This window comes from Sus scrofa, chromosome 10 (assembly GCF_054392235.1).
Source record: "Sus scrofa isolate SSC_HxYL_T2T_F1_AM1 chromosome 10, Sscrofa_HxYL_maternal_Yorkshire_Landrace_v2.0, whole genome shotgun sequence".
In the NCBI taxonomy this organism is placed as follows: domain Eukaryota; kingdom Metazoa; phylum Chordata; class Mammalia; order Artiodactyla; family Suidae; genus Sus; species Sus scrofa.
Window position 1 is genome coordinate 10,571,440 of NC_139392.1, and position 14,863 is coordinate 10,586,302.

General features: G+C 41.5%; 1 protein-coding gene and 1 long non-coding RNA gene across 45 annotated transcripts in view; one reads left to right on the plus strand and one right to left on the minus strand.

The window, feature by feature from the left end:
- Positions 1-14,863, plus strand: part of SPATA17 (spermatogenesis associated 17) — a 386,966-nt gene that overhangs the window by 260,969 nt on the left and 111,134 nt on the right. The gene's annotated exons all lie outside the window — the stretch shown is intronic.
- LOC146398788 (uncharacterized) lies at positions 764-7,418 on the minus strand. Its single transcript, XR_014817319.1, has 3 exons — positions 6,729-7,418; positions 5,941-6,115; positions 764-4,021 (listed from the first exon to the last, which is right to left on the minus strand). It is a non-coding gene; the product is annotated as an uncharacterized LOC146398788 (long non-coding RNA).

The following is a 14,863-nucleotide window of genomic DNA, read 5'->3' on the forward strand; positions in this document are numbered from 1 at the left end:
CCAGAATTTTTTAAAAAAACCGCACACACAGTGTTAGAATGGAAGAAGGGAAGGTGTGACCATAAGAGCTTTAGGATATAGGGCTTCCTCAGGTCTTAAGTCTGTCCTTTGGAGGTGGTCCGGAGAAATACAAAGAAAATACCTAGCAGCTATAACATAGGGATTGGCATGCAGTTTGTTGTGTTCCTTTTACACTGCCTTTCGTTAGCAGTTGAAGCAGCAATGCAAACGCCTTGATGACTTTCTAAATATCCTAGAGTTTATCAGCAACAGTACTTATAGGAAAGCCCAAATGTTAGAAAAATCAAAACGAAGGTTCCTTCCACTGAGGCGTAGAAGCTGGTATGTAGTAGCATTCAATGACAGCAAACACAAAAGGTGAGATGTGTTATTGATTTAGAGAGCAAAGCCCACTATGTATAAATTTCTCGCATAGTATTTATCAGAGCAACATTATATATGTGTTTCTGATAGCAGTGAAAAAATAATTTACTCTATTTCTATGTGTTTCTCGGAAATCCCCAAGGATTGTAAAATGAAGAGAAAAAGAATAAGTTCATCAGATTTCCTACCAAAAAAAGAGTTCTCTAAGATAAGAAAGAACGAATATGAGACTGGATGATGGGAAGTAAAGAGGAAAAGGAAGGCCCAACATTGAGAAGATAGCAGGAAAAACGATGCCTCCAAGATTACTAAGTGAGGAAGAAAGACAGCAAGAAACTAGAGAGCAATCCAAGAATAACACAAATGGAGAAAATCATTCATTAGTCACAAATATTTATTGTGTAGCAACCATGTGCTAGATCATTTTATATGTTTTTATTTTATTGTTATTTCCCCAATACAATTTTTTTCTACTGTACAGCATGGTGACTCAGTTACACATACATGTATACATTCTTTTTTCTCCCAATATCATGCTGTTTTCTATGTATTTTGAATACATCCCTGAAAGAAACAGACAAAGATTCATGTTTCATGGAGCTGGCATTATAGCTGGGAAATGCAGGGAATAAAAATAGATATAATACACCTATATATAACTACATAGAATATTACATGACTTATAATAAAGAGAAAAATTCATCAAGTCATATATCAGCAATAAGAGATGATGAAATTAGCAGGCAAAACAAATAAATCATTATTACAAATTTGTGTAAAAAGTTAAACATGAATATAATGAGGAGAGAAACGGAAGATAAAATAAAAACTAGAAATAAAAAAATAAAATCCCTGCAAAGAAAAATTTACTAGACTCCTATGAGATCAATTCCATGGATTTGTGAGGACGCAATTACATAATGAGGTATATATTTGTCTGGGTCTCAGAAGAGAGGCGTAGACCGGAGATAGCGTGGTGGTTGTTGGCCGTAGGTAACTGAAGTCATGAACATGGATGCATGGATCTGGAGAGATGAGAGGGAGAAGAGGAGAGGTCTGAGGACAGAGCTCCCAAAACATCCACTATTCCACCAGCAGGTGGAAGGGGATCTGGGAGGAGAGAGTGAGAATGATCTGGACACAGATGTGAGGACCCAACAGTAGGTTTAAAAGTTGAGATCGGAGTTCCCGTCGTGGCACAGTGGTTAACGAATCCGACTAGGAACCATGAGGTTGCGGGTTGGGTCCCTGCCCTTGCTCAGTGGGTTAACGATCCGGCGTTGCCGTGAGCTGTGGTGTAGGTTGCAGATGCAGCTCAGATCCTGCGTTGCTGTGGCTCTGGCGTAGGCCAGTGGCTACAGCTCTGATTTGACCCATAGCCTGGGAACCTCCATATGCCATGGGAGCAGCCCAAGAAATAGCAAAAAAAGACAAAAAAAAAAAAAAAAAGTTGAGATGACTCTAATAGCATGGCAACATCTGCAAGAGTCCCAAGCCCAGAAGGGCTTCTTGGGAGCATACATGGGTCCAGAGGAGAAGAGAGGTTAAAGGCTTATCACAAGACTTAGCATCAGAGCCTTATAAGCTTGGAGACCCTTCCTCATCGCAGCTCCAACTCCGTCATAACTGTGATGAAGTTACTTAATATCTCTGAGCCTCAGCTTCCTCATCTATTACAGGGAACTACCTCAAAGAAAGTGAGCCGAAGATGAACTAATGTATTCCCCAGGGAACGTAAATTACACTCACAAAATAAATTCTGAAGAGGCTGGTTCTATTAGTACACCCAAACAGATAATAACTAAAATATTTTTTGAACACTTGGCGACGCATCAGGTGAGTTCTAAGCCCCTTACCTGTATCAACGCATCTGACGAATTCCTACAACAACCCTTTGAAGTGGTTGCGGCTATTTCATGTCTCACGATGAGGTCACTGGAACACAGAAGTCAGTCCAACTCCATTCATTCATTTATTCAACACGTATTTATTAGGAGTTCCCACTGTGGTGCAACAGAAACAAATCCAACTAGTATCCATGGATGCGGGTTCGATCCCTGGCCTTGCTCAGTGTGTTGGGGATCCGGCATTGCTGTGGTATGGGTGGCAGACACAGCTCAAATTCTGAGTTTCTGTGGCTGTGGCATTGGTCTGTAGCTAGAGCGCCGATGTAACCCCCCAGCCTGGGAACTTCCATATGCCATGGGTGTGGCCCTAAAAAGCAAAAATACAAATAATTTAAAAAACAAATGCCTATTAGGTATTGACTCTCTACTTTTTGAAATGCAAGAGATACATTAGCAACAAAACAGACAAAGTGGTTTCACCAAAATGTTTACATTCTAGTGGGGTGGACAGGATTGGAAGGCTGTGAAATAAGATTAGAACAGGAAAAAGAGAAGCGTTAACACTGGGTTATGGGTGAGGGCGTGTGTGTTATAATACTCAATACAGTGGCAGCGTAGGCCTAAAAATTTTACATGTGTCCAAAATTTTGATAAAAGGAGTCAAAAGAGCAGAGAGGTGAGAAGTGAGAGAATGGCAAAGACAAACTTACTGAGTTGGTGGGGACAAGTGGGGACAAGTCGTGGATGTCAGCGAAGAACTCTGGCTTTGTGTTGGGTGAACGGGGGACCCCTGGAGGATTTTTTCCCCCAGAGGACATCTTTTGATTGACGTAATAAAAAGATAAGTCTGGTGGCTGTTTGATAAAGGATTGTGTTGGGGGCAAGCTGGCAGCTAAAAGATGGGTGGTGGGGGGATTACCAGGACCTAGCAAGAGATCACTTGGTTTGTGGATCAAGGAACTAGTAAGAGAAGAGGTGGTAGGAGTTTGGCTGTATTTTGAAAAGAGAGCTAGAAGGAGTCCCTGATTGGAAGGAGAATACAAGAAAAACAGAGGAGTTAGGAGGAGCACTTAGAAAACAAGAAATGCCATTAATGAGAATAGGTAAGATGCGTGGTGGAGCAGACTTTGTGTCAAAAGTAGGAAAATTCGTTTTGGATGTGACAAGTTCACCATGAACCACTACACTGTATAGTCTGTCATAAGTGTAACCCCTGGATTTTGTTGCGGTATATCTCCAATATTTATTCATTTGAAAATAATATTGACAACTAGTTACCTTCTTTGACAGCTTAGTTGCCGTTTCTACAAGGTGAGCCATAATCCTATGTTGTGGTTAATGTTACCAAAATGCGCTCTAATACCTCTCCTTCTGCTCTAATACCTCTCCTTCTACTCTAAAGCATTTGTTCAATAGAGGCTTCAGATGCTCTTTGGTGGTTAGGAGAGGTCTCATTTTGCACAAAGCAGAGGCTGGGACACCTTACTGACCTTAGCCTGGCTCTTTGGTCATCAGGACTTTGAAAGTAGCGGGTTCCCAGGAGATTTTTCCAGCCCCCTCTCCCCAGTTCTTCCACCTTGCTGTCTCCAATTGCTCTCCATCAGGCATCCTTCGGCTCCACATTGGCACATGGGCACCAGCCAAGTCTCTTCCCTCACCCTGCAGACTGGAGCTCCTCTAGCTTCGTTGGAAAGTGATGACACTTGGTCCTGGCAGGATGGCTGCCTGCCCTGGAACCAGAGGACTACTGCTTCATTCCTTCTCAGTGTCCCTACCAGTGACTCTTTCACCTATGGAATAAGCATAAGCTAAACATCAATGTTTTTCCTTATCTTAAGAGAGACTATCCTTTGTATTTGGAAGGCTCTGCCCTCACCTTCTCTGACACAATGCATTTGGGGCCCTTACTCTCTTTGTCTCACTCCCGAGCTTGGTTTGCATTACAGAAATCACCACACCACATTCGCTGAAAACAGCTTCCTCTTAGTTAGTCCCGTGGTGTTTATGTTTTTGTTTAGTTCAGGCTTAATGCTGATAGGAGAGGATTTTCCAGTTAATCCTGCCTCTCATAATTATAAGAATAAAATGAACTGAATGATTACAAAAGAATGAATTAAAACAATTTCCATACTTTCGTCAAGACATTTGGACATTAATTATAGACACTAGTATAAAATAGGCACTAGAGAATGGGTGGATTATAACAAGTAAGAATCCCTTTAATCCTGTATACTAGATGTATTTTGAAGAGTCAAAATGCTAACCTCTGCGGATAAACTGACAAAGCATCTTTGTGATACTGTGATTTACAATAAAAGATATGGGGTCTTCATCCCTGTTTCTGGCACAGAGATCCTAAAACCCTTGGAATTTCCTAAATGATGAGGGCAGTAAAGGTATCTTCTGTTGTGTTGGTGAGGTGACTTTTGTTTACTTGTTTATTTCTGATGCATTCAACAATAAACCTAATGATGCAGCTGGGCATTTGGGGGCACTATAGTGTTAAAAGAGCACCTGCCATCACAGAATTCATTCTCTAAAAAAGAAAGCAGGTATTGAATGAACACTTAGACATAACTACTCCCATAATTAGAAATGCACTAATCACAGTTGTAGTAACTGAGAAGAGGGGTTTTAGTTATGGACAAGAACCATCCTTATAAGCAGGTAACAAATACCAGTTAGGTAAGATGTATGTTTCCTGTCATTTCATAAGGCAACAGAGAAAGCAGTGGGTTTCTTTCTCACACAATTAATTGAGCAGTTGTGCTAAGGGCTTTTCATACGTTGCCTCTATGATGCTCACTGCAATCCTAGCCACCCTTGCTCCTGATGATAACAGAACCAGGAATGAAATATAGGGGTGACTCTGAAATCTGCATTCTTCATCACTATAAATGCTTAGTGAGTTCCTTTTACAAATATTTACATAAGGTTAACTCAATAATTTAAAAGGGGACCCTCCTGCACTGTTGGTAGGAATGTAGGCTGGTACAGCCACTATGAAGAACAGTATGGAGGTACCTTAGAAAACTATACATAGAACTATCATATGACTCAGTGATCCCACTCTTGGGCATATATCCGGACAAAACTTTCCTTAAAAAAGACACATGCACCTGCATGTTCATTGCAGCGCTATTCACAACAGCCAAGAGCTGGAAACAACCCAAATGTCCATCAACAGATGATTGGATTAGGAAGATGTGGTATATATATACACAATGGAATACTACTCAGCCATAAAAAAGAAAAAAGAATGCCATTTGCAGCAACATGGATGGAACTAGAGACTATCATCCTGAGTGAAGTAAGTCAGAGAAAGACAAATACCATATGATATCACTTATATCTGGAATCTAATATATGGCACAAATGAACCTTTCCTCAGAAAAGAAAATCATGGACTTGGAGAACAGGCTTGTGGTTGCCAAGGGGGAGGGGGAGGCAGTGGGATAGATTGGGAGCTTGGGGTTAATAGATGCAGATAATTGCCTTTGGAATGGATTAGCAATGAGATCCTGCTGTGTAGCACTGGGAAGTATGTCTAGTCACTTATGATGGAGCATGATAATGTGAGAAAAAGAATGTATACATGTATGTGTAACTGGGTTACCATGCTGTACAGTAGAAAAAAAATAATGTATTGGGGAAATAAAAAAAAATAATTTAAAAAAATACCAGAAAAAAAGTTAACTCAGTAATTTACCTTGGAAGTTGCAAATCTTTCTCCTTTCCAAGAGAACATCACCCAGTCTTCCCAGGAAACAGCTGTATTCATGATAACACTGTAGTTGAGAAAAGCTTGGATGTTGGGAGCAGACACAGCTGAGTTGGAACACTGGCTCACCTTGAACTTGCTGAGCCTCGGTTTCCTTATTAGCCTGTGAAGAATCACATCTACGTTACCGGATGATAATGAACGATTCTAACACCCAGCCTTTCACCCATCACCCGTTTTTGAGCATGTGCTCTGCAACAACCAATATAGTTAGAGGCTAGAGATACTAAAAGGAGTGAAGCCAACTCCCCGTACTTAAGACGTTTGCTGTGCTAGTGGAAGAGAAACAAGTACACAAGCCACAAAGTGCGCCAAGACTGTGTCAGGGCACTGAGGAAGCACACAACGTGTGCAAATTTCATAACCCATAGTCAACAGTCAAGACAGATGGTCCACAGAGTCCCTTCTCCCATCACTCTTTTACTTCAAAGTTTCTCTCTTAGAGTTTTCATCTCTGGTCTTCCAGCGTCCTCAGTGGCCCCTCCAGCTGCCGGGAGGAGAGCTGGCCTTTCATCAGAGCCCCACAGTGAGGGGCAAATCTCCCCCCTTTCCACAAGCCTCTGCTCCCTTTTGCTTTGAACTGCCTGAATGCCAACCAAGGAATGGTATTTCCTAAGACCTGCCAAAGCCCCTTCCCATCCTGTGCCATCTTCAGTTTCTGTCAAGACAAGGTCTCTTGGCAGTGGTACCCTAGGAATCTGAGGCCAATTTCTCACCAATTAGACTGGGAAGTCACAAGTCAGAAACATCCAGATCTCTGTCGGCCTTCTGGGAACCAGCCAGCCCGCCCAGAAAGGCTTCCTCCAGCGCCGGAAGCACCAGCTCATTTCCTCCCTGCGACCAGGGAGCTGCTTCCCTCCTGCTTCCCACCTGACGGGGTGGGGCTGGGGAGAACGGGAGGTGGCCAGAGCTGCCCGCCTCGGTGACAGAGGGAAGAGGGGCCGAGGGCATCTCACTCCCAGGCACTTCCATGGAGAACCTTCCAGCTAAAGCGAAAGTTGCCCGAGCTGAGGGCAGGAGGAAGGAGCGCCCCTTCCGGGTCCTGCTAATGACCTGCGGGGAAACCGCACAGCAGTCGTTTCGCAGATCCGATGGCAGGTCACGGCGACAGATGTTCCCAGCATATGTGGAGAATTAATTACCCACTAGTAAACAAAATCTGTGATGCGGAGAGTCATTTTGTCCAAATTTCTTCCGATTTTGCTGTTATTAGGAACTTAATTTTTCTTGATCACCTAGATCCTGTTGGATTAAAGCTCTCCTTAATGGGCTCCGAGGAACATTCCAAAGAGGAATCAGGGCCTAGTGGGCTGCAGAGGGGAGGGGGAGGGGGACGGGGCAGGAGAGGGAGGGGGGGAGAAGCGGGGAGGATGGAGTTAACCCTGATTGGGAGGCTCCACCGCACTGAGCGATTAGCAAATTATTTGATTAAAACATTGGATGCTAGTCATTTTTTTTTTTAATATTCTAATGGTTACCTCCTATTTAACAGTGCTTACACTTAATTTAACTGCGTGCTGGGGAACAGCTGGAGTTTCTAAAGGAAATTACACCATTCTGACAGAAATAGGCTTCCAGAAAGGTCTCCTTTTCCGTTGCTTTTAAAATTCTGAATAGGTTCCTGTCTTGGGTCATGGAAGAAAATTCTGATATTCATTGTTTAAGAAAACCCGTTTTTATATATAGGAGTGTGTGTGTGTGTGTTAATCCCAGACTCGGAAGTTGGGGCCCCCCCCTTCCTGTGATTCCCCTTGGGTAACCATACATTTGACTTCAGACGGTTTCTGTCTTGCAACTAAGTTCTTCTGTATCATTTTTTATTAGATTCCACCTATAAGCGGCAGGGAAATCTACTCACTATTCTCGAAAACACTGTACAGGAAAAGAATCTGAGAAAGAACGGCTATACCTACATATATATATATATATACTTGATTCACTTTGCTCAGCATTTGAAGCTGACACAACCTTGTCAGTCAACCAGACTCAAATAAAAATCTGAAAGATAAGTAGCAATTTTAAAAAGTTTAAGGAGTTCTCGTCGTGGCGCAGTGGTTAACGAATACGACTAGGAACCATCAGGTTGCGGGTTCGGTCCCTGCCCTTGCTCAGTGGGTTAACAATCCGGCGTTGCCGTGAGCTGTGGTGTAGGTTGCAGATGCAGCTCGGATCCTGCGTTGCTGTGGCTCTGGCGTAGGCCAGTGGCTACAGCTCTGATTTGACCCCTAGCCTGGGAACCTCCATATGCCGCGGGAGTGGCCCAAAGAAATAGCAAAAAGACAAAAAAAAAAAATTAAAAAAATTAAAAAAATAAAAAGTTTAAAAAGAAATCAGATTTTCTTCCAAAGAGAGCATGAAGAGCCCTTTGATTTTTGTAAGGGACTTATTTCCTTGGCCATTTTCATAAAAACCATCAAAAATTCAGTGATGGTTTTTATGAAAAAAAAAAAAACCATTCCTTGAGTAATCTGGAAGTTCATTGCCACAAAATTGTTCCTTCTCCCTTCATACATTTGTTAACTCCTCTAAAGCATAAACTCAAAAGTGTCCCTTGAATCTTTTTTTTTTCTGGCTTTATGGGACTGCACCTGCAGCATATGGAAGTTCCCAGGCTAGGGGTCACATTGGAGCTGTAGTTGCCAACCTACACCACAGCAAGGCCCGATCCAAGCCACATCTGCGACCTACACCACACCAGATCCTCAACCCACTGAGCGGGGCCAGGGCCTGAACTGGCATCCTCATGGATACTAGTCGGGTTTGTTAACTGCTGAGACACAATGGGAACTCCTAAAAGTGTCCCTTAAATCTTTTATTTAACAGAGTAGAATACATTTTTTTAAAAGAATTAGTCCCATCAAACACTGTCCATAATTAAACACACACTCTCGTTTTTTCTCGTCCATTCAAGGAACATTCATTGAGCCAAATGCTGGAGAACAAGGATTAGTAATAGAGAGTCCATAGTTTCAAGGACTTAGGCAGGACGCAGACATGTAAACAGACTGTTACCTTCCTACATCCAACCTCCTTAGGCTGTCTGACTGCATGCTAGTGACATTGCCCTCCCATCCCTGTGACATCCAAAATGTCACCAAGGGGGCAGATGCCACCCCCCATCCTAGATTTGAACCACAGATTTAGTCAGTACTCAGAATGGGTCTAAAAAGAAGTGAGCCAGGGATTCTTCTAGGACATTGGTGAGAGCCTCCAAGGTTGGGGCAGTTCTAGGGCACCTGGGCAATGAGAAGAGTCTATTGCTGCAGTGATGAAATAGAAAGAAACAAAGTCTATTGATGCTAAGATAAAATGGAAGGAAACAACATGTTTAAGACAAAGCCCACTTTTATTGCATTTCTTCTGCTAGGCATTGATTTCCTGTCCTTTCCTTCTACAAATTTGACCCATCACAGGAAACAAAATTCTTTGTAAAAAGGTCCATGATATATAACATCAGTTTGGTATTCATTTTTGCTGCATGTCACCAGGACCTGACAGCTGAAATTTATTTGGGTGAAACCTCCCTTCAAAATAAAAATTGCTTATTCCACGTTTTCAGGAATTCTAAATCTCTTCCTGAATCCCTAGAAATTTGAGCGACATGTCAGGGACTGTGGTGAGTTTTACACGGCTGTTTCATTAGTTAGAATTAATGAATTCTCTCTTATGAATATTTTATAAGGTAACACTTCAGTTCTGCTATTTAACTTGTCTGGTTCTATAAGACACTTGAAATTTTACCCATTTGTATGGGGGTTGGTATTAGACCACAATAAACACCTAATAACCTACCATGCTGGACGGAAGAGGAGTGGGAAAATGGAATATCTTGCATAGTGAATATTTACAAGTAAAAAAACTCAGAGTATGAAGAGTCACAGACCACTGATTTGTGAACTTGCTACAACTCACTTTGGAACTTTATAAGCTCTCTTTGTTTCACCCATCCATGAACCAGTCTTTTGGCATTTTGCCACGATTTTGCATTGTATTCGTCTCTCATTAGGTAAAATAACACCCACCTAATATAATTCATATGTTTTTCTTTTTCGAATCTCCATGCCATTGTTTTCTTTTCCATTTCAGAGCTTATACATAATTCAATCCTATTTGAACTTGATAACATGGTGCAGTATGTCAACTATTCAGAAGTGGGCCCAAACAGACCTAGTTCAAGAGGCAGCCGTATAGTTTTCAGCTGCAGTAATTTTTTATTCCCTGCAACAAATGATTAAACCAGTTCTCTGATTAATCAAAACTGTACTTCGGTGCTAGCCACATGAGACCAGAATTTTAAATGGTGTTATGCCGAGGGTAGCAATATAAAGAACGAGATGGAAAAATTAATTCTGTAAGAAATATTTCGTAAATAAGTGTTAATCTTCCTTCAGACTTCTGGAAAGATCAAAGCCACACTCCACACTCAAGCAAACTTTAAAATGTATGCCTTGCCAGGCACCAAGGAGAAAGTCACATTCCTTTAATAGGTGTGCAGTGTTATTATGAATCATTTCTCCTTGAAGGGCTTCCACACTGTTTATGGCTCTCCTCTTCTGGCACCGCCCTTCCTAGGTACCGTTCATGCCCCGTCCTTAGAACGAAAGGAAAAGGCCTGAATTCCTCATATTTCCCGTTGCTACTTCCGCCAATGTAATCCGATAATACTCCCCCATTTGAAGTTCACGTCACTTAATTAGGACACATTTTCTCCATCCTCACGCCACTCGCTGAGTTCTGCCTTCATTTCTCCACTTTCTCTAAACTTGGCCTACAGTTTTCTTTTCCATTCCATCCACGTTCTCATTGGTTAATGAATTCATTCACTTCTTTCTTCATCAAACATGTATCAAATATTGCCCAAGGGTCAGAGACTCTATAAGTATCAGGCATACAGAGACAAAACGGGATACAGAGTCTGCCCTTAAGGAGCTTAAAACAATGGAATCACCCCAGTGACCTTACTTGAATGGGGCGTAGTTCGTGTGTGGGTGAACTGGCACTTTTCCCGCAGCATAAAATAACCCTCAGCATCCCAGTGTCTTGTCCTGGTTTATGAGGAGAAAAACGTGGGACATGACCGTGTGTGATGCAGTAGCAGGAATTGTGAATGCAGGTGTGGTTCTATTTATCCCCTGGAAATACACACTAGTGGCGAGATAAAAATTAAAATTAAGATCATGAGTGCCTAGGGTGGCTACCACCATGTCATCCACCACCAAGCTCTCACCCCTAGGGCGTTTTCTCCAGTGGGGGGCGCAAATTGCCCCAGTAATCGCATCAACCATAGGTCAGCCACCCAACCCCTTGGTTAAAAATTCTATAATTGACCTTTTACCAAAAGCAGATTGTTTTACCAGATTCGTTGCCATATTTCCACTGAACACGCTCTCTGTTCTCCAGTCATTTAACCGTTCCTGTTCTCAGATGCTAACGTCCTTCCTGCCTTTCTTTTCTTTTTTTTTTTTCTTTTTTCTTTTTGAAGTACTCAATGAATTTTATTTAGTTTATAGTTGTACAATGATCATCACAATGCAATTTTATAGCATTTCCATCCCAAACCGCCAGCATATCCCCCCACCCCCAACCTGTCTCCTTTGGAAACCGAACGTTTATCTAAAAGAAGCACACAATGAACTTCTTTGCAGAACAGATACTGACTCACAGACTTTGAAAAACCTATGGCTTCCTACCTTTATTTTCTTCCCTAATTTGGCTACTAGACACCATTTCAATGCTTTTATCACCAGCACTTTCTATTGCTCCAAATTTAAGACACTAGGGCATAGGACTTATTGCTAGACATGGGTCCATCCAACCCAAAGTCTTCTTGTCTTTTCACGTGGACCCATGACGGATTACTGGTAAGATACATAACTGCGCAGGCCAGTTTGTTATGAGCTAATTGTATTAACCTAAGCTAGATCCACAAAGTACCTTCTCAAATCTTCAGTTCATTCCGAAACGCTTGTACACTCTCCCAGGGCTCCGTAGACACTACTAGGAACTTCATTACCTCGGCTGAAACTTCCACGTGAAGAGAACAAATGCATTAGAGAATTTCCCCATTCTCTCTCTCTTCCAGGACAACTATCTCTGTGTCTCCTCCCATTCTTTTAGAGGATAAAATGACCTTATTTGTTGTTTGAGATCATCTGTTTGGCTGTGTTCTGAATACAGTTAAGAGTCCTTCCCTCTCCTCTGAATTCCATCAGTTATTCCATCTCCTTCCCATATTTCCCATCTCTCATCACCCCTTTCTCCTTTCCTGACCCTGGCCATTCATATTGGGGGGACAAAAAGGAACCATGAGAAGACTGTTCTCCAATTTCATGATAGCTCAACAAGTAAATAGTTATGACCATCAAGGCAGGTTGATGGACAATTTCCTTATTTTCTTCCAATTATAACATTATAATATTGCAACTTAAATGTTTGTCTTTTTTTAAATTGATAGATACATTTAGCCTAATGAACTCATTTCTATAGATAGGTAATGTCTTAGTTACTTCAGAGGGTAACTTTTGTGACCACAGAGTGTTTTTATTTTTTCTTGTCCACAAGTTTATATATTCCTTGCATTGTTTTATATCTCAAGGCACAAGAAGTTTTGAATAACTAAATAAACATATTATAGACCTATAATTAGGGCTAATTATAAAGTGGGCAAGAGGAGACTTCTACTGTGATTGGCAATTAAGAATCTCAGACATTGAAATTAATTCAGTTTAATTCCCTAATCTAAATATACTGACTTCATAATAAAATTAACATTTAAAACTTTAAAAGGCATTTATAAAAACTATGAATGAAACGAAGGAAATTAATTTATCTTGAATTGCATTAACAATAATTACTTGGTATCTCAAGCACAACTAAATTTATGTCCTGTTATGAAATGTTGGGGTTTTTTTTCCCCTCTTTCCAATTTTAAAGTTGAGATCTATGCTTTTAGAATGATTTCTATGTTTTAAAGTATTACTGTTATATTCTAACAAATATCGCATGTTGCCAGCCCCAACTGAAGGACATAATGCCAAGATGGAAATTTCCCAATTTTGGTAGCTCATTCTGCCATTTAAACCACTCTCCTATCTCAAAGTTCTCTATGCATGTTTTGCTTCTTGTAATAAATATTTGTTGAACATATGCCAGACACCGTTTCGTGTGCTGAGCCTTCAGAAGTGAGCAAGACAGACCAGGTCTTTGGCCTTGTCTATAAAGACAGTATTTAGGGGCAATCTTCACCCTAGACAAAATCATATCAACATAAGGGAAGCTCCTGAGAGCTAGCCTGTTGGATCTGTTTTGATACACATATGATATTGAACTGTTGCCCCACTGGGAAACTGTTGTCCCACTGGAAACTGAAAAAGATAAAGACACAGCAAGGAGATGTATAGATTATGATCCGTATTCACTTTGTCAAGAAGAAGACTCAGGAATATCTTTACTCTTACTGCTTAATGCTTTTCTTCATCACTGCCTACCTTAAGTTAATTATAACATATTGTGCCCTCTGTCACCACCGAGCCCAGGTTACCTCATTTACTCTTCTCATCATCCTTATGAAGAACGTTCTGTCATTTCTAGTTTAGAAATGAGGAAGCATAATTTCGGGAACGTCAAGAGACGGCCCAGCTGACACATCTAGAGAGGAGCAGTCACAGTAAATTGTGGTCCGACAGTAATACGGGCTTCCTTGAAGTAATACAACCTCATGCTAAACCAACACTGGGAAATGGAAGACACACTATAAGCACCTAAAATAGATAAGCAGATGTACCCTCCTACCCCTCTCCAAACATCACCCAGGCACCTGCACTCTTTAGTCCTGAGATGGTTTCCTTTTCGAGGGCGACAGCAGGGGACAGTATGTTCTTCGTTAGCAAGCTGTACCTCCTGCGAACTTGAACCTTGGCTCTGAAGTTATGTCAAAGGAAGTTCAGTCTGCGACTGAAAGCCTCCACCATGGCTTATGGGTGGTTAAGCTTGTTCCAGGATTTGTTAAAAAGTAAAAAGTTACGGGGATTTGATTGACATTCTTCCTCTAGTCTTTAAGAAGGAGACAGTAGATTCGATCATCATACTGGGAAAAAAAAAAGTGATAACTGGGGAAACGGTGGTGGTTCCCCACCCTGGCTCTTAACTCATTTTGTCTGAAAACCTATTGACTTAATTTGCAATGATTTTGTGGCGTAAGAGGATTACGGTCAATGGGAACAGTTCGGATGTGCAACTTTTGTTCCCACAGCAGAAAGGCTGGCTAAGTTGCCAGCATCATTAGCTTCCTGCATTTACAATCACCCAGGGAACGCCCATTGAACAGCCACCAAATGAGGACAGCTTAATGTCAATTGAATAGTGCCCCTAATATTACATCGCCATTTAGCATTCAACTTCTTAGTGTCAGGGTGGCCTGAGCCAAGTTCTACTCTGAGACCTGATTAGTGATTCATGAATGGCTCGCTATGAGTGTTATCAACCATTACAGCAAAAGCATGTAGCTGAGGTTGAAGAAAACTTTCTATAATGGATGCCTTTTTTCTTTTCCCTTTTTTCCTTTTGCTTAATCCTCACCTAATACACAGGCTATCCCATTCATTCCAAAAGAATATTTATGTGAAGAGACTGCAGTCAGGGGATGGTATATTCCTCTAGCTAAAATTGTTCAGTGGGTACATTCCATGTGATTCCTCAGCCGGGATAAGAAGGAGCACGTAAGCCATATTAAAGCATTAAGCCAAGGAAGCTTGGTCAGAACTATGAAGGTGAAGGTCATACATGAGGAGAAGAGAAGGCATGCAGATGCAAAGCGAAATCAAGAACACGATCAAGAAGTTCCCATCCTGGT